This window comes from Ambystoma mexicanum, chromosome 2p (assembly GCF_040938575.1).
Source record: "Ambystoma mexicanum isolate Mex_15411 chromosome 2p, UKY_AmexF1_1, whole genome shotgun sequence".
In the NCBI taxonomy this organism is placed as follows: Eukaryota; Metazoa; Chordata; class Amphibia; order Caudata; family Ambystomatidae; genus Ambystoma; species Ambystoma mexicanum.
This window is the reverse complement of record NC_090923.1, coordinates 638,236,502-638,257,371: the sequence shown is the minus strand read 5'-3', so window position 1 is coordinate 638,257,371 and position 20,870 is coordinate 638,236,502. Positions and strand designations below refer to the sequence as shown.

General features: G+C 46.2%; 1 protein-coding gene across 3 annotated transcripts in view; it reads right to left on the bottom strand.

The window, feature by feature from the left end:
* Nucleotides 1-20,870, bottom strand: part of LOC138566633 (acylamino-acid-releasing enzyme-like) — a 1,029,593-nt gene that overhangs the window by 628,737 nt on the left and 379,986 nt on the right. The window lies entirely within an intron of this gene.

Here is a 20,870-nt window from a genome sequence, read left to right as displayed (position 1 = left end):
CATTTTCGGACCCCGGCCCCTAAGGGGAAAAAGACATCAGCGTTAATGAGCGAATGAAAAGACATTACCAAAACGCTCATTAAAGACTTACCTGATTTCCACAAGGATTTCACCTCTCATCTCGGGTCGGTGCCTGTTCCCCGGCATTCCGTACCCCGGCCCCTATGGGGAAAAAGACACTAGCATTAGAACATTAATGCATGGACATAAGGGGAACCACTTATCAAAAACTTACCTGGAAGCCAAGCAAGTTTGGTTCTCACCAATCCGAAAATCCAGTGAAGTAACTGGATACCAACGCGCCCCTGCATCAGAAGCAGGATGGAGAGCTCGTCCTTCCAGACCCTAAGGTGAGACGCTACGGGGAAGCACAGAAGGGTTTTGAGGAGGGTGAGAGGGGTAAGTGGGAGGCCGATTGCATTACCCCGCAGACAGTTAACCCCCTATTTTCACCTACAGAAGGATACTTCTGCGAGTCAGACAAGCCAGATTTGGGGCCCGGTCCAGTCCGTCTCCCGACCCCTGCGCATAACCTTAGACGAGGTCACAACAGCGCGAACCAGGCCAGCGCCTCCGTGGGAGTCAGGTGAGCGTTACAGCAACGTGCTCCTGACTTCCCAGAGTCTGCATTGATTGCACCTGCTGTCCACAAAAAGGAACTGGCACCAAAGGTTGTCCTTCATGTGGGTTTGTCGCTCCCTGCAGTTAGTCTGCCGTTGGTCTGATCGTGCTCCCATCAGCACTTATGTGGTGCTCGCATCATGCGTCCGCAGTATCTACCGCTTGTCTGTCAGGCCCAGATGGCAGGTTACCTGTGTCCATCCACTTATGTGCATCCTCCGGGGTATCAAAGATGACGGCTCGGCCATTACGTATGATCTTCAGCATCGCTGGGTATAACATCATATATTTGAGATTAGATTCCTGGAACCTCTTCTTCACAGATGTGAAGTGCATCCTTTGTTTTTGCACTTGAGGGTATAATGAGGGTATGTGTCATGATGCCTACCCCCGGGGACCCAGACCAAGTTCAGCAATCCCGGAAGCAAGCATCAAGTTATTCCAAGCAAGCCCAACAACCCCTGCTAGGGCTATTTGGGTGCAGTATTGGCGTCTATGGCGCCAGGCTCATATGGAGAGTCAGTGCTGGCGCCATAGACGCCAGGCTCATAGATTACCTGATGCAGACCATGCTGCAAGAGCTCCAAGCCAAAAGAGGCTTGGAAGGGACTACTTTACCTAGGGACTATTTTTTACTCGGGTGGGGCTGGGGAGGAATACTTACCTGGGACTACCTGGGACTACTTTGGAGGCTATTTAAACCATGCCCGAACCACGCCCGAAGAGCAGCACACGCTTCGCGTTATTCTGCATCCAGCAGCGTAACGCTCACCGTGCCTGCAAGTCTGCATCCAGTCTTCTGCCACGCCCGCCTCGAGCCTGGAGCTCCTAGAAAAAGGGAGAAAGAAGGAGAAAAGGTTAGAACAAGAGCAACACCTTTGATCCTTACCTGAATTCCCGATCCACTGCGCCTTCGAGCTGGAAGAAAGAAGTTATTTTATGCGTGTCGCCTCGCCTGCTGCAGTGCTGCGCTGAACTCACCGGCCTTCGCAGCATCTTCACATTCCACCGCATCCTTCTGCATGTTCCCGCCGCACTCCAGCACCTAAGGGGAACACAAGAACAGCAAGGTGAGCCAAGGGAATAAACAGAGGCAATATTAGTTACCCCCCCATAGACCTACCTGATTTTACCACCGGGGGTACTATTCCTCTTCACGAGTCGGCACAGCTTCGTCCAATGCATCCTCGCCGAACCCCGGCCCCTAAGGGGAAACAAAAGAACAGCAAGGTGAAACAAAGGGACAAACAAGGGGAAACCTCCTCACCACAATAGACTTACCTGATTTTACCGCCGGAGGCATTATTCCCCGAGACTTCATACTTTCTCTCAGCGCCTGAATAAGGGAGAAAGCAACAGGTTATATACTGACATTATTTTATCGAACTGTGTTGGATAATACAAATCCTTACCTGAATATTACCGGTTGCCACGAGGAACTCTTCGCTAGGGTCAAGCTGCAACCTGCAAGGAATCGGACAAGAGTGAAAGTCAGACATTTGAACTCTTATGAACTACATACTTACGGCGTCTTGCCGGAAATCTCAGAGTCAATATTGTTCTGGAACTCACCAATTCCTTCGAGCCAGTGAAGCAACTGGTTATCTACCCGCCCTGCGCTCAATGCAGGATGGAGAGCTCATCTTTCCAAACCATCAGGTGAGACTATAAGAGGGGACATGAAAGGTGATCAGTGGGGAGAACAGGGGGAGTGGGGGGGTTAACGCTCAACTCCACGGGTGGTTAATTCCCTTTCTCCATTTGCAGAAGAATATTCCTACGGGCCAAGCAAAACGAAGCTTGGTGGGCCAGTCCAGTCCGTCATCTCGGCACTACGCGTCACATTGGTGGAGACTGCAGCTGTCCAGTTCAGATCGCCGCCCCTGTGGGAGCCAGGTGAGTGTAACAGAATGCGAAGCCTACCCACAAATTCCCACCCGGGCGTTATGGATACCTCAGAAATTGACCAATTGGCGCAATTACTAGGGGAACTGAGGGCTGAAGTGCATTCCGCCCGTCAAGAAACCAATGCTCTTAGGAGAGAACTGATTTTGTCAAAGGAGCGAACTGATGACCTTGCTAGGCAACTACTGCAAAGCCAGGCTGGACAAGCACCCCTACCAGGACCCAGGGGAAATCTAGCTCCTGTGTCATCGAGTAACCCTGTGCAAATAAACCTACCAGGAACTATTCCATTAGCTCCGCCCGAATGCTTTGCCGGGGATCCCAAAAGATTTGCCGTGTTTATGAACCAATGCCGCTTGCACTTTTTATGCAGACCTGGAGCCTTCCCAAACTTTCAAGCCAAGGTAACCTTTGTATTGTCATATCTCAGCGGCAGTGCAGCTGATTGGTCAATTCCACTAGTTACTCAGGATGACCCAATTCTTCGGGATTTTCAGGGCTTTCAAATGAGCATGGAAAGACTATTTGCCCGGCACTCCCAAGGACAGGCCCTGGATAACGAACCTTTGTCCCTACGACAGGGTAACCAGGACCTTCTATCCTACATCGCAACCTTTAATAGGTTGATAGTGGAAACTGGATGGCCTGAGGTAAAACGAATCACGTTATTTCATCGAGGGCTTCGAGGAGAACTCAAGGATGTCTTGGCTCAAGTCGTGAACCCACCTCAAGACTGCGCTGAATATATAGGCTTAGTGGTCCAGTTAGATCACAGACTTCAGAACAGAAAGGCTGATCGAGCCAAGTTTGAGAATCGGGTGTTGGTCAAAACCCACGCTAACCCCAAAGGAGCAGATGCTTCAGAACCCATGCAAATCGGAGGGGTTAAAGGTCCCTTAACCCAGAAGGAAAGAGAAAGGAGACGGCAAATGCAATTGTGTCTATATTGTGGAACTTCTGGGCATTTTCTACGGTATTGCCCTGTAAAACCACCCAAGAAGGTGGTAGGAGCTGCTGATAAAAGCCATATGGAGTCAGACTCGGGAAACGACCACGCCCGACAAGTGTAGAGGTCCGCTTGCCGAGCTTGAAGAAGGATACTCAGACCCCGCATTTCATCATACCAATGGTCCTCGTAGATCCAAGGCAGCCATCGCATATGCACGCAGTAAGGGCAAACATTGATAGCGGGGCCTTAGGAAACTATGTGGACTACGAATTGGCTTCCAGGATGAATCTACCTCTCTGCCGAAAAACCACCTCGGATGTCATCACCACAGTCGATGGAACTGAAATTGCCTCTGGGCCTGTAACTCATTCCACTGCAGAGATGACACTATTGGGTCAGGATGGGCATCGAGAGACTATTGTGTTTGATCTAATCAAAGCCACACAGTTCCAAATAATACTGGGGATACCTTGGTTGGAAACACATAATCCTTGTATTGATTGGCGACAGAAGAGAATAACTTTCCCGGATTGTGCACAAACCTGTCACACCCAAAGAAAAATCTGAACGCAGGCCTGGCCACATTAACCACAGCAGTCGTGCAACTACCTCCAGAATATCAAGAATTCCAGGATGTCTTCCAAAAAGAACAGGCAAACACCTTACCACCTCACAGAACGTACGATTGTCAAATCGATCTCATACCCGGTGCACAACCCCCTTGTAGCAGGATCTACGCCCTTACGGAACCTGAGAACCTTCACCTACGACAATACTTAGACCAGTACCTTGGTAAGGGCTTCATTCACCCATCCAAGTCCCCTGCATCGTCAGCTTTGTTCTTCGTGCCCAAAAAGGAAGGTGACCTCAGAACGTGCATAGACTACCGTGCATTGAACCAGATAACTGTTAAGAACCGATACCCATTGCCTCTGATCCCTGAACTACTAGACCAAGTGAAGGACGCTTGCATATACACTAAGTTAGTGTTACGCTCACCTGGCTCCCACAGGGGCGTCGGTCGGACCCGGACAGCTGCGGTCTCCACCCACGTGATGCGTAGTGCAGCGATGATTGACTGGATCTGCCCTCCTAATCTTGTCTGCTTAACCCGTAGAAATATTCTCCTGCAAGTGGAGAGATGGATTTAGCCACTTGTGGATTCAAGTGATGGCACCCCCACAGTCCTTCCCAACTAATCACCTCCGAAATGCCCTCACAGCAATCTCACCTTATATTCTTGAAAGATGAGCTCTCCATCCTGCGTGGATTTGCATGGGCGCGTCGATTCCAGTTACTTCACTGGTTTGAAGGCTCGGGAGAGTTCTGGAGAGTATTGACTCTGAGGTTCCTGGTGAGGACCAGTAAGTATTAAGTTCATAGAGTTCAATATGTCCGATGATCACTCTTGTTCCCCCCTTCCTTTCTTGTCTTGCAGCTGGCTCGTGAAAAGATGCTCTTGTGGCAGCTGGTGGCGCTCAGGTAAGAGTCTGTATTAGCCGGCGCTGTCCGGTAAATGTTGCACGAGGAAAACGTTTTGTTTTGTCTCTCTTTACAGATGCGGCATGTGAAAATATGGAGAGTCACAAAAGGATGCCTCCAGTGGCAGAAGACTGGATGCAGGCTGTAGGCACGGTGAGTGCTAAGGCGCCAGGACTGAACCCAGATGGCCCCTAGCCGGGGCTGCTGAGGTTTTATTAAATGTCTAGATGCCTGCTCCCGGGGCTGATGGGCTTGGTCCGGATGCCTGGGGGTAGGCATCATGACAGCTAGATCTCCAGGGGGCATACCATCTGGTACGTGTAAAAGAGGGCGACGAATGGAAGACTGCTTTTCGCACTAAGTATGGGTTATTCGAATACCAGGTGATGCCTTTCGGGTTGTGCAATGCACCAGCAGCCTTCCAATACTTTATGAACGATGTCCTTCGTGAACTCATTGACGTTTGTGTTGTCGTATATATCGATGATATTCTAGTATACTCCTCTTCAGAATCTGACCATGTGAAGCACGTCCCAGCAGTCCTTGAGAAATTGCGCCAGCACAAACTATATGCAAAACTGGAAAAATGCGTTTTTCATGCCACAGAAGTTGAATTCCTTGGGTTTATCCTGACCCCAAGAGGAGTCCGAATGGACTCACGAAAGGTGGACGCAATCCTTAAGTGGCCATCACCAAGTTCAGTTAAAGGAGTACAAAGCATGCTCGGCTTTGCCAGTTTCTACCGCAGATTCATCCCAGATTTTTCACATGTTGTACATCCCATCACAGCACTCTTGCGAAAAAATAAACGCTTTATGTGGACTGAAGAAGCTGAAAATGCCTTCCAAGAGCTGAAAGCAAAATTCACGTCTGCACCTGTATTAAAGCACCCGCGCCCTGAACTTCCATACATAGTGGAAACTGACGCATCCAGTCTAGCCATGGGAGCTGTCCTGTCCCAAGGTCACATTGGTGGAGACCGCAGCTGTCCAGTTCAGATCGACGCCCCTGTGGGAGCCAGGTGAGCGTAACAGTATGCTGTAATTTTCACCAATGCTCTTTGTATTGTACCGCTGTTCCTGAAGTGTCTAGGATCTTTTCTCTGTCTTTATAATTTAATATCCGGGCTATGATGGGCCGTGGTGGGGCCCCCGCCGACGGTTTTCTGGCTAGGGATCTATGTGCCCTTTCAACTCTAAAGCCTTGAGTGAGGATGCCCGGGCAGATTTCCTGCAGTAGCATGTTCTTGACAAGGTTTGTGGGGTTCACTCCTTCTTCCCCTTCAGGGAGACTGATAATTCTGACATTATTTCTTCTGGCTCGCCCTTCCTCGTCTTCGACCCTTCCCTCTAATTTTCTCATTTGCTGTTGCAGTGTCGCTATGTTTTTCGTGCTCTCCTTCAGGCCTAGCGTGTTTTCTGCTACCTGATCTGACATGGTCCCTGTCCGTTCAGCCAGTGCTCTGACATCTTGTCTCAAGAGATTCGCATCTAGGCTGATGGTGTCCATTTTGGTCTACAGTGCGATTTTTAGGGCCGCTATTGCCGCCAAGACTTGCTGGTCTCCCTTCATCTGTTCCAGCTCTTCCTGTTGTGTTTGGGCCGCCGGCATGGTAGCTTCGCCTGTGGTTGCTGATTTCGCAAATGTGTCTAACGTAGGTTGTTTGAATCTGTTCATAAGTGCCTTTTCCGACATGTGTGAGTCTCTTGCTAACTGTCTTATGCACTGCTCTCGGGTGATATTTTTATTTCGTCATTACTAGGCTTGTATCCGTCCAATCCTTGATTTTTAACTGTGCTCCTTTCCCCAAAGCATTAGCAATGGCGGTGTAGTATGTTCAGGGTGCACCGCAGTCAAATGTTACTTCTGTCTCTCTGCTACGGTGGGCTCTCCTATATATGCAGCAACTTACACAGGCTATCATGGCTACTGCATGCAGAGTCCTAGGGTTTCAGGTCTTGTGCTCCTTGTATTCAAGTCTTCCATGTCACCCTGCTTATGTGTCCCCCTCTCACGGTGTTTATAATTGTGTTCCTCTTTTGCCCGTCTGTTGCTGCAGGCTTGGTGTGTATGCGCTGCTGCTCATCTCTTTGAGCACTTTCACGCAATGTTTCTCTTTTTGTCATGCCTGTCAGTCCTTACACTTGTATTACAGGGGTCGCATCTGACCCGACCTGACACTCCGGGTTGCCTCACGGTGGTGCAGCCGATCCTCTGATTAAGTCTGTGGCCGCACAACACTCTCCGCTGCCCTGCGTTGGGCTCCTCCCTGTCTTAGCTCCCTCTGCAGCACAGCAGGGTCGGACCAGGTTGCTGTACCCGCGACCACCGGCATCTTGGGTAGTAGACAGCCCGCCAAGGGGTTTACATCGGCGGGCTCGTTCTCCACTATGCTGCTTCCAATTTCACTTGGATTTTGCCACATGTTCCCTCACTTTTTCTCCACTGGATTAGTTCACTGTCGGGTATTAGGGTTTGCAGGATCCGCTTCTTTGGCCAGGATCGTGCTGGATCAAGCAGGAGCAGTGGAAGAGACGTCCTTACAGCATGGCTGCTTAGCCACGCCACCTAATCTACCCCTGGAGTGATTTCTTTTCATCAGTGATGCTACTTCCTGTGATATGACCCAGGCCAAAGGTAATGTTACAGAACTGGTAGGTAGAATTTCCATCTTGTGTTATATCCTCACCTGGAGAGTCCCCCAGCACATTTTGCTGGACTAATGGATTTTTCTGACTCTCATGGGAATCTCTATCCTCACTCACCCATTCTTATTTTTGTACCCTGGGCACCCCTTTGGGGGTTTATTTTGATGGAGTCACTTTCCTGCATCTTTTTCTATGGCATCTGTAATTAACTATTGTAGCATGCAGCACCTTATGTGCAGTGTTACTGGAAGCACCTTGAGCTTTGGTTTTATTTGTATTCCTTGTTCCCAAGGATAGGCGGGTACTTTTTATCCTACCTATACTTGTCTTGAAAGATCAGCACCCCCCCACCTTATGTGGAGTGCTGAGGAGACACTTTGGGCCTCATTACGAGTCCGGCGGTAAATGAGGCGGTAAAACCGCCTGGTTACCACCGGACTCGTATTACCATTCCACCTCCATGACTCCCGGAAATACCAGGGCATTACGACCCTGGTGTCCTGGGAATTCCGGAGGCGAATTCGGTAAATCCCCATTCCCATTGAGTCCCATAGGACTCAATGGGAATGGGGAAGTGGAAACATTGGCACCATCTCGTGATGGTGCTGGTGTTTCCACGTCCGCCTGCAGGAGGGCGGTGTTAAACCCGCCAGGTCAGACCTGGCGGGAACATCACCTCCCACCTGCAGGAGTCGGGATCGGGAGGTCCGGAATTAACAGTGGCAGCGGGTTTACCGCCACTGTTATTTCCAGACCGCCCGACCTGTAATGAGGCCCTTTGTGTCTCTTTTTCCCTTCTCCTGTAATTTGTTGGTTACCGTAACAATTCCATCCGATTGGCTGGTGGCAGTGGATACATTTTCTATCATTGGACACCATTGATCCAAAATGGTTCCAGTCTTCTTTTTTCACCAACTCACAATGGTTTATTCTTTCTTGGTCCTTCTTCTGCTGTGCTGGGTGTGGGAGGACCCTGTGTGTCTTTTGTCTTTGCCGGGATCCATTTGTGAAGCCTGCCCCAAGGCGCTAGTGAGTCTGGGAGGACAGGATGCTGGGAGGACTCCAAATCTCCACAGGTCTTTGTCCTCCAGTGTGCCTGCTTGGATCCAGTTCTAACTGGGAGGCTAGCTGTCCTGAGAGGACAGCCCTAACCTCAGGTTTGGCTAATAGCACATGTTGAATGGCCAGGCGATGGACTTGATGCTGAAGACAGATTCGACCACTGGAAGATCCATTCCGAAGAGGAGAAGGAGGACATCTGCAGCTACTTCTGGAGACAGCCATAGCCATCCTAGTAACCGCTGCTGCTCCAGCCCTCTTTTCCAAGCGACAGGGAAGCTCTGATCTGGACTGCTTCCTCCCTTAGACTGGTGGAACCAACCAGTTTGAAGACAAATTGCATTTCAAGCCATCCCACAACCAGCCGTTACCTTCACAGGCCTCAAACTGACAATACACTGGGACCCGTGGCCAGTGTGCAGTGCATCGTCTTTCGAAGAATGAATCCGCCCGAAACCTTGGTGAACTCCTTCCAGACCTCCAGAGGCATGAGTCCGCTCCTTGAAGTCCTCTCACCCAAAGACTGGGCCGAGAGAGCAAGCTGAGTCGACCAGGCTGTAACCGTGTTTCACTGGTCCTATGAAAAGGGCGCCAAAACCAAAAAAAAAGCAAACACTCCTTAGTCTGAACCCACTCCACTCGACTGCTGCAAAGATCCTTTCAGAGTCCTTTCTTCCGTCTGCCCGACCAAGAATCCAATGACCAGGTCTGCTGCTGCTGCATCGTGGGAGCTTCATGCTGCAACTTCCTCTTCATCATGCTTAAGGAAGAACTTACTAGAGCTGCTTTGTTGCTTCTGTGTTGATGGAGTGCTAATTCGTACATTTGGGAGTTTTCCCATACATTTTCGCCCAGGCCCAAAGCCCCTGACCCTTTTCCCCCCAACAAAGACATTGTACTTACTTATGATATGATATGGCATTTATAACGCGCCTATACAAAAGTGGTTCAAGGCGCGACGAGGAAAGGGAGGGGAACAAAGGGACGACAGAGACACGGATCTTACTAGGCCAAATGACATTGAGATTGCGAAAGTGCAGGGGAGGTGGGGAAGGGGAGAAGTGCGAGGGGAAAAAGGGAGGGGAAGTGCAGTATACAGTAAATAAATACAAACAATAAATAAGAAATGTGGCCAGCTGGTGACAGGTGCAAGGGTAAGTGCAGGCATCAGGTGGCAAGTGCTGGTAGGGGGCTGTAGGGATACAGAACCAGTCCCGGAGTGCCTGGGTTGCCAGGGAAGCTGTGCAGGTGTGCAACTGGCGGGGAGGGGACCTGGGCCCTAGAACAGAGGGTAGCCAGGTGACCAGTGCAGTTTCAGATTCAGCCAGGAGATCAGCAAGGGAGAGGAGGAGAGAAAGCAGAGGTAAAGAGGAAGGTCTTGAAGTGCTTCGCAAACACGAGATGGTTCTCCTTAATTTCCAGAGAGGCAGGGAGGCTGTTCCAGAGGGAGGCCCCAGCCGAAGAAAGAGATCTACGACCAACCTGTTGATTGGAGAAGCGACTGACGCTGAGTGAGTTGGAGGTGGAGGAGCAAAGAGCTCGAGAAGGAAGATATTCAGAAAGAGAGATTTGAAGGTATTGAGGCCCTGGGCCCAAGAAGGCCTGGTGGACAAAGCAGAGGGTTTGGAACTTAATCCTCGCAGCCACTGGGAGCCAGTGCAGAGATTTCAGTCCTGTAGAGATACGATCCCTGGGCTTGAGGCCAAGGACAAGTCTCAGAGTCCTGTTCTGGATGAGTTGCAGAGGGGGGAGAGTAGAGGCAGGCAGATTTAGAAAGAGGATGTTGCAGTAGTCCAGCCTAGAGAGAACCAGAGCTGTAGAGACAGTGAGCTTCTGGGGGAAGGAGAGGAAAGGAGGAATACCTCTAAGGAGATGAAGCTGGTAGTGTGACTTCTTAGAGACGTCAGAGATGTGAGGAGAGAAGGAGAGTGTGGAGTCGAAGATGACCACAAGGTTTTTAGCCTCACAGGTGGGAGCAGGAAAAGAGTGAAGAGAGGCCCAGAGAGAGACAGGAGAGGAGGAAGCGGGTGTGCCGATGAGGAAAATTCCAGTCTTACTGGCATTAAGGCAGTGCTACAAGCTCCTAGACAGTGCTATGGACTTGCTACACGTCTTCTTCTGGAACTCTTGACTTTCTACAGCCTGTACCTTACTTATTTCTACCCCCAATCTGACTCTGAGACACTCAAACCTAGATAGGGATGGACTGCTAAAGCCTAAGACCTCTGTGAATTTCAATGCAAGTCTTACCTACTCTGTGTTGGTCTTGATTCATTTGTTCTTCCTTGAACCAGTGATTTAAAAGTATTATTTGCCAAGTGCTTATTTACCTTGAATTGCTTCAAAGTTTTCTACAAATGTGTAACAAGTTATTTTACTTACCAGTATTATCCGTTTGAGATTGGTGGATGATGAGTACTTTTGCTAACCTAAAGAAACTCTTTCACTTACCTGGCTTCCACCTTAAGGTTTACCATTGAATTGAGTTACAACTGCAAAAGTCTTACTGTATATATGTGTATACAAGTTTCTCTTACTTACCTTAATTGAAAAGTGAATGTAACAGTGCTTAGTATGTTAATAAATGTTTAATAAATAATTATATATATTTATATATAACTACAAGTGTTTAAGTGCCTTCTTGACTGTCTGTGTGCTCAAAGCTCTACACTAGCCCTTATCTCTCCATAGCTACCAAACCTTTTGGCCAGGTCTGGCCTATACTAGGAGTTGGAGCCCTGTACACTGAAAGGAGAGTCTTCTACAGTCCTATCTTAGGTGGACTTTAGTAAAACTCCCTAACAAAAACATCTGGTGATGTAATTGAATTCAAAGTTCGAGTGATGTCACTTCTGCTAATCCTGATGTTTTGCTGAAAAACTTTTCTGCGGGAAACCTTTCATTTTGCCAATATTGTTGCAGAAATATTTTTGACATCTGCTGGCTAAGATTACCCTGCTCTTCCTTCCAACCACATGCAGAACTTGTTCCTTCACTCCCGGCTTGAGTTAAATCTTTAGCTGACATCAGCTTTCCCATCTTCCAAACAGTCCCCCTTTCGTGATATATAGGTTCAGCAATAAAATACTCTCTTCTCTTTGCATGAAGTTGAAGGTGTCTTCCATATACCTGTGGTGGATCTCTGAACTAATACATGAGAAGAAAACATTGCTAACCTCTGCTCAATGTTCGTTCTGATGGATGCTCCTTACACAGATTCCTCATCTTTGATACTCTATCTCCAGCACCAGTAGCCCTCCAAAACATTTTCGCCACAAGGGGGTGCAGCATGGCTCAGCGTTGGTTCCACCCGTCACAGATTCACCACGTGTCCCATGCAGTACGTGACATTAGAACCAGTAAATATGGACACACTAATCTATAGTGACCTAATTTCCACCCTTTTTTCCTGGCACTCAGCAGTTATGGGACCACAGAACGGATGAGGTGTATCAGCGGTCTGCCAAGTGGGGCAGGTTGGGAGAGTGATGAGGAATCAATGGGAGGAACATCCATCAAAAAGAACATTAACAAGGAGATAAGTAAGTTGTTCTTCTAATGCATTTCTTCTGTCCCACATATTACTCCTCTTTGATAGAAATCCATAGATGTACCTCCCATAGCAGTACGGTGCAGGGAGGAGAGCGAGAAAACATCACCTACATCAGAACAGCCTGGAGCCTAATTGAGTGTTCTACACTGATAAGGAATGCAGGCAGTATTTTATTATTTTTTGTATTTTATATGGTTAAAAAAAACCTTTACAACATTATTTAATAAGAACTAGAACACGTATATTAACCAATTGGTGCCTAAATATTAAATCCTATGCCTGCATTTCAACTCATCACACATATCGATATTACACAAGAATAAACAATTTCAACATTGTTACACAATTATGAACAATTTCATACGATGTAAACTTATAAGACCAGTGACTATGAAGTAAATACTAAACAATTCATCTCATATTACAATATTGCATGGGTTAAAACTAAAACATACAGTAAAGCATTTGTAAAAGCAAGTACAAAACCATTTAACGCATCTCAGTTCATCGGATTTACATAAGAACTATTAGAAGGATTTAAAAAAGGGAGGAATCGGTGTGACATTAGGGCAATTGTCAGTCCCCATCAATTTTCCAGCAGCGTTCCATGACATAGACTAGGATTAGAAAAACTGGTTAATGGACGTATTACGCTGGATCCCGTACATTATATAAATCCATACACTTTATAAATGTCACAATAGCCAGACCTTCTGATGTAATCTGAATATTAATACAATGAGACCATATGTAATCATCATCATCCCCATTGTGTCCCTATTTTGCAAATTAAGCCAAAAAAATGACCTTTCATTACATTATGTAGGGCACGAAAGGAGTAGATGTTTTACAATTTCATTTACTCCATCCATTTTACAATATCGACAGTAAGTTTCTTCAATGCCTATCATTTTCCTACGTAAGGACACTTCACAGGATGGCAATAAATGCGAACAGAGTTTTAACAGAATCATCTGGTAATATTGATTAGGAAATAGTATGAGAAGGATCGAGATAACTCCACGTCTCTTATGATCCCACTGTAAATGGGTCAGGAAGGGATACAAGTGAACTCTATCTGTGGTAAGAATCCAGTCTCTATTATAGAGCAATCTTTTAACGCTTTCTGGATGTTTAAGTCTCCCTAACTCCATTTAAATATGTATTGGGGTATGTCCTGAATCAAATATATCCAATAATTTGCCTAATCCTCCATAAAGCATGTAAGGGAGCGGAGCAAGGAGCAATCATACTACGAAAAAGGGCTAACAGTCTCCAAGTCACCCGAACCTCCAGGGAGGCCAATCCTAGTTCATATCTGATGGCCGCCGCTGGGATGGTAGTTGGTATCTTGAGCGCCCGGCTCCACAGCATTCCATCTAATGTTTCCCAAAACTTCGCCGACTCATGGTAGTGTAATTCCATCCCATATACAAGCTTTGGCACTGCCTTACCCTCATAAAAAATAATTGAGGGTTTGATGGAAAAAACGCCCACATTTTTGGTCCAATTTGGTCATCTAATTGGGAAGGATATTATCTTTCTGTCTAAGAAATACATGAGGACCAGCTCATGAAGACCGAGCCATGAGTGGGAATCCCAAGTATAGCACACTAGTTGATTTATCAATGGGGACCCCTTGCATATTTGAGCTTGTCCTTTCTTTTTCTGGCCCCTCAACAGCACCATGACATGTGTTATCCTGGGATTAACAATAAGTCCATTCTCTTCTGCACAAATTGCAAAATTGAAGGCCCTCTTTAGTGCAGTCGAGGAGTAGAAAATCATTGGCGTATGCCAAACAAGGAATACGCAACTCATCCAGTTTTGGTGTGACCAGACCCGCCTCTGCCAAATATTCGCCAATATTGGATACATATAAATTGAAAAGACATGAAGCAAAAGCACATCCCTGTCCCATACCCACCCACGTCGGGATCCTTCAGGAAAGATTCCCATCAAGCTTAAGTCTAACACATATCCCTGGATTGTCATAGAGTCCCATAATAAGCCGCAATAAACCACCTGGCAACCCAAACTTCATAGGTTTGGACCACAGGCGGTTCCGAATAATACGGTCAAAGGCTGTAGAGAGATCGATTGAGGCCACATAAATATCTCCACCATATCTTCCCCAGGCTGTTTCCTGTAGCACGCTCATAACCAAACCATTAACGTTCGTGGAGTGACCTGTCCGAAACACCATCTGAAATGTACTTAATCACTGTGAAGCATTAATCGCTCATTTGAGTTAATAAATAATATATAGGCAAACATTTTACAGTCTGCGTCTATTAGAGCAATCGGCCGATAGTTCCTAGCCTGATCTCTCTCCCCGTGTTTAAAAATGAAAACCACATAACTGTTTGCCAGGAGGCCGGGAGGTCTCTATTTTCCACAATACTCTTGAAGAGCATGAAGAGCATGCTGAGAAATGCGCCCAAACAAACGGCTGCCTCTTAAAGGTGTTATTGGTGAGCCCATTGGGACCGGCAGCCTGTGAAGTTTTAGCCAATTTGAACAACCCTAACACCACCTCATAGTCGATAATAGGCTGCCAGTCTCCAGAACAGTATGTGGTCAGACAGCTGACATCCTCAACCAGACCTCCTGGTTTAAGCCCATACAAATTGGAAATAAAATCAACCCATCAGGTTTCAGAGACCGCATTAAGTTGGCTAACTATTTTTAGAACGCTCTTGCCCATTGATCAGCGTCCAAAATTCCCTCAAGTCTCTTTTAACAAGGGTACACAGCATAGTTTCTGCATCCTTTTGCAGCACCGCTGCTTTTCTGGATCTGCAGTAGATTTTATTCCTTTGTTTAACCAGTCTTATTCTATAATGTTTTTGTGTTTGATCCCCATACAAACAGCTAATCGACCTCAAGGATCGGAGCACAGAGACCTTCACCCAGGCAAACTGCAGACTGAAAATATATCTAAGTCTACGGCATGATGTTCAGGCAGTAATGTTTGGCGATCAGGTGCAACAATGCCCATGTTGCTGCTTGACATATGTACACGACAGGGACACAGCCAGGCCTTTGGTCGAATGAGCCTGAAGACCCGCAGGCACCTCCTTACCAGCCACAATGTGGCATTCCAAGAAGCATAGGATGATCCACCTCTATAGGATGAGTTTAGTCACATCCCTGCCAGCACAGGCACCAGCATAGCCCACAAAGAGCTGGTCAGCTTTCCGGACATCCCTCCTCTGAGAGACGTAGTAACTGAGGGCCCATACTGGGATCAGCTGATGGAATCTCTCTTCAATCTTAGAACGGTGACGCAGAGGGAAAAATACAGGAAGATGGATCTTCCGAGAGAGATGAAGCTCTGACATGCCAAGAAGGCAGGAAGGACTGTCTCACTCTCCACTTCTCCTTGGAAAACATTAAGTAGGAAGGTTTAACAGACAGTTTCTGGAGCTCACTTTCACCTCTTGTGGAAGTAATGGCCACCAGGAAAATTACAATAAGGGTGAACAGTCTTAATGAACAGGAATGCAGGGGCTCTAACGGAGCTCTCAAATGGAAAGTCAAAACTAAATTTAAATACCATGCAGGGACAATAAACTAACATGGGAAAAACAACAAGCAGAACCCCTTCAAAACTGCACAACATTGGGTATTGTGAAGCAAGAGCCTTGCTCAGTGGTTCTCTTAAAGACTGAAATGGCTGCAGGTACTCCTTTGCAGCGCCAATATGCAGGCCCGCCTCAGCTCATGAAAGTAGGAAACTCAGTTCAGAAGAGGTAGGACAGGTGAGTGGGTCTGAACTTCTGTCACACCAGCATGCCGGGAATGTACACTACCTGCAGGCATAAATGGGTTTGGTCCGCCTCTGAGTGGAAATGAGTACATCCAGGGCATCATCTGACAAGTCCCACTCGTTATACATATAACTTATCCTCTTGGCAGCCAATCAATACGTTGCAGGATGCTGAGGCTTGTATTGAGGGCCCCTCCCTTTGAGTGAGAGAGTATGACTATCCTCACTTGACGAATCCAGGGAGGTCAGATGGATATGGGCATGTCCAGAAGCAGGGGGCTCCATGTCCTCCGTGGGCCCAGTCCAAATCAATCATAATCAACGTGGGCCTGAACTGACAAAGTCTCCTGAGAATTAGCGTAATTACAAGGATCAGTGGGAATGCATAGAAGTTCCAATTTGACAAGCAATGCATCTCCCAGAGCTCCCTGTGGAGGAAATTCCCTGGAGCAGAACAACTCACACTTCCCAGAAGTGAAGAGATCCAGCTAATGAGCCCCACAAAGAACAAAGGTCTCCTCCAGACCGTTGTCAAACTAGTGACCATCTCAGCAGGTTGTTCCGCATGGTTCACCAAAGTGGGCCTGAGAAACCTTCTCTGAGACTTGCATCAGGTCTAAAATGTTTCCATTGAACTGAGACCACTGACACTAAAGTAACCACTTCAGCAACCTCATCTGTAACTGTGGCTCTGGTAACACCAGGATGCAGGAGGACATGAGGCCCAGTTGACACAAAAAGATAGAGGCTCGAACAAGCTTCTGGGACTGTGTAAAGAATGTGTGCCACCCGATCCTCTGGAGTAAAAGGCCCTTTGGGTGTCCCAGACCGCCATGATGAAACCAAGGCACGGCAGCAGTGAAATATTTCAGAGAAACACCCAAACTGTGCAACAGGCTGGACATATGGTACAGATGTGCAGACACCTGGTCGGAAGAGCAAACTTGGACGAGCCATTTATCCATGTAAGGTAAGACCTGTATGCCTTCCCGCCTGAGGCAAGCCACTATCACTACAGGCAGCTTGATAATGAAAGGCCACACAGCAGGATTCCAAACTGGTAGTGCAAGGAGCCCACTACAAATCTCAGGTTCTTCCTGTGCCTGATATGGATCGGCACATTAAAGTAGGCACCATGGAGATCCTGGGATACCAACCAATCCTGTAGTTCGAGGTGATGGATGACCTATGGTGGCAATCTTCAACTTGTCATTGCACAAGCACAAGTTCAACAGCTTCAGATCCAGAATAGAGCACAAGCCCCATCCTTCTTCGGAGCCATAAAGTAAACAGAGTAGCAGCCCCTGACTCTCTCTGTATGGGGCACCGGTTCTGTAAAACCTTTAACTAGAAGCGACAGACGTCATCTAGCAGCAGAAGTGCTGGAGGCAGTGAGGAGTGAGGGGGCTCAGAGAGGGTGGTCGGGACAGCATTAAGCAAATAGGAGGCAGTAACCCTATGGTACAAGCTGTACGGCCAAAGCATCCAAAGTCATCCGATACAACTCCTCAACAAAAAGGGAAACTCTCCCCCTTACTTCAGAATCATAGAGGCTTTGCCCGTGGGGCACTGTGGGGACCACTTAGTGGCGATACCACCCCTCTGTGCTCTTTGACCCATGCCCTGGCAGGAGGGTTGGCGCAGCTAATGGTTGCTGGAGGGAAGCTGACCCCGAACATAGTGGTGTAGGAAACAAAGGTTTGAAAATCTTGACACCTCAGTGTTGAGCTGGTGGTTCAACAGTCTACCAGGCCTAATGATTTAGCTTTGGCCTTTTACACCTGAAACCTCTAGAGGGACACATCTGCATTAGTTCCAAAAAGACTGTTGAATAGCATATCCAGCAACTTCGCTTGGTTGTCTCCGATAAATGAAAGAGCGCCTCTTAAGCACTGACCCCATGCCTACTACTGCATACACCACAAAAGCAGCTGTATCAAGGTCAGAATACAAAATCTGGCGTGTATCTTTATTTGACATCCTTCAGTAAGGCATTGAAGCCCTCCTTCATCTCCTAAATCAGCAAGTTCTCTGCCACCGCACATCACACTCAGAGACCAAAAGAATATTTGGCCAAAGTGCAGGATACATTAACTGTTGTCTTGGCAAAGCTGCTGAGGCGAACATATTGTGCCCCAACTGTCCAATTATTTGCTCTCCCTGGCTGGGGAAAGACAGGGGAAAGAGGTGGTGTTAAGGTTCGCCATGGGATAGTGGTTTCAGACATTATAGGCCTACTTTAATCTTTATACTTGTGTATTCAGAATCTTATTGATAAGAAAAGATGGATGGAGAAGTAATCCATATACTAAGTTTCTTTATCTGGTCCAAAACCATTAATTGAACATAGTGAGAATGAAGTTGTAGGATGAATTGATTATTTATTGTCTAATTGTTGTTTGTGGTGAGACTACACTTGCTTGCACTTCATGCCACTTTTTGTATATATTATGCATATCCATATGTTTTATATTGAAGAACAAAGTTTATGATGTATACATTTATCTGTAACATTAGTCTTACTATATATTAGATCAGGGATTTGTATTGATGTCAGATTGTGATAAATTGCATGCACAGAAGGTCTTGGCAGGAACCTTTTTTATATTCTAACATTGTCCTCAGTTCCAGGTGACTGCCACTAGCAAAGAAAATAATAATAAGCGGTCTGAAATAGCAGGCATATCCCAAAAGGCAATGGCTTGGCTCCATTAATTTCAGATGGATCGCATCCAACAAATTAATGTTGGTGGCTGTCTCTCTGATCCTCTCCCTGCTTATTGCAGTGTACCCAGTATTCTTCCTTGTCCATGCTGCTTTTTAATATCTACATCTGGACTCTAATATCCCTTTTCTCTAGCTTTGGTCTTCATTATCACTCATTTACTGCTGACACAAAGTTTTATTTATGTGTCAATAATGCCACAGATTCCTTACAAAACAATTGGGATTATATCAATTAAGTTAAATAGTGGGTAGTCTTTAACAGATTTCAACTTTATCCATCAAAAACTGAGATCATTTTATTTGTCCCTAAGCATGTAATCAAAGATCAGTCTAGACTACCATCGCTGCTTCCTCTTTTTGGACGTCCAACCTATTTTACTCTCAACACTAAAAACCTTGGTTGCTATTGGCAATTGAATCTGGGCTGTGAAACCCAGGTAGGGGAGAAAGTTATTTCCAACTTCTATAAACTCCATCTTTTACAATATATCTTACCTTATATTCCATCAACTGATCACCCAATCGTAGTTGGGGCACTGGCTAACTCCAGGTTGGACTATGCAAATGTGGTTTTAGCTGGCATTCCACAGCAGCAGTTGTTCTGTCTCCAGGGTGCACAAAATGCCACAGTCAGATTGGTATTTCATTTACCCAAATACACTCCTATCTCTGTTATGAGATCCTTGTTCTGGCTACAAGTGAAAAAAGAGGATAAGATTTGAAATGTTGTACTTAGTCTTTAAACGCTTCCATGGCATGCACGGCCTTATCTCTCAAAACGGAATCAGGAGCATCAACAATCACATACTCTCTGCTAAGTTGACCAGCAGCTACAGGTTGTCATAAAAACTAGCTTTGTGTATCGGGGAGACTGGCCTTTTTCCTGCCAGATTAATTTGCGCCCAATTGATGCTCGTTTTCCTTTCTGAAAAGCCCTTAAAACTAGCTCTTCAATTGATGTTCTCTATTGTGTTCCTTTTTATATATTCCTGTATGGTTCTATGTTTTGTTACTAACACTTGCACCCAGGTGTAGTTTACTCTGCCCAGTTACATGCACATTACAAGTCAAAGTAAAAAATACAAGAAAGAAAAGGAACTTCAATCTCTCTGTGGTGTGCCACACAGTTGATCATGCAACTCTTCTCAGACTTGTCGCTACATGGATGGGGTTCACTGGCTTACTTCTTTCCTGCTTAGCCTCCTACCTGTTGGACAGGCAACAGATAGTCCAGATGGGACATTTTAGATGAATGCACTGTAAAGTCTGGCATGCGATCCAGTAATGTTCCATCATATCACCAGTCACCTTTAATGTCTACAAGGAGACTAATAGCGATGCTCAGTACCCCAACATCTCAATGCATCTATATACAGATGACACACGGTTATCCCTGAAGCCCTTAAGAATTTGAAGATCAGCAAATCAGAGGTGAATTATTTGCTCAAGTATACTGTACATAGTTCAAAAGTTCTATGTCACCGTCAGTCTTGACATGGATGCCTAATCTCTTAGATATTGTTAGTTATACATCAAGTGATTTGCTCAAACTATTTGTATAAATATGTAGATAAAAACTCTTCTAAAAAATCCAGGAATATTTGTGGATGAGAATATTCTCTGTGTGTGAGTAACCCCACAAATCAAAAGTCACACTGGAAGCTTTTTTTCAAAATTGGTCATCCGCAATGGTGCTCTAGTATATTTCTGCTCATTTTCAGAAACCATTTCCTAGTAAATCTATAGCTAATATATAAGTAAATGTTTTTAAATTCTTTAGAATTTGCACTAAGAAACTTGTATTCAAGCTCCCTACAATATTCTCTTATTCTCTAGGAAATTTACATTCAAGCTCCTTAATTCATCGTCTAGTAAACTTATAGTAAAATAGCCTACTGTATAGCTATATTTCTTTCCTGATTCGTCTACTAATGCGTAATCCAGTTCTCAAAACCATCTACTAAATCTGCATTCTACCTGCAAAAACCATCCTCTTCAAGCTTTCCAACAAACAAATTAAACCTAAAACATCTCTAACAGAAATCTGCATTCTGCTGTTAATCTTCTCATTCTCAAGTGCCTATTTGAGTTCACAAGTCATAATGTGCACTGACGAAGATCTGAGCCACAAATCATTGGTACTATAAAGGGGAA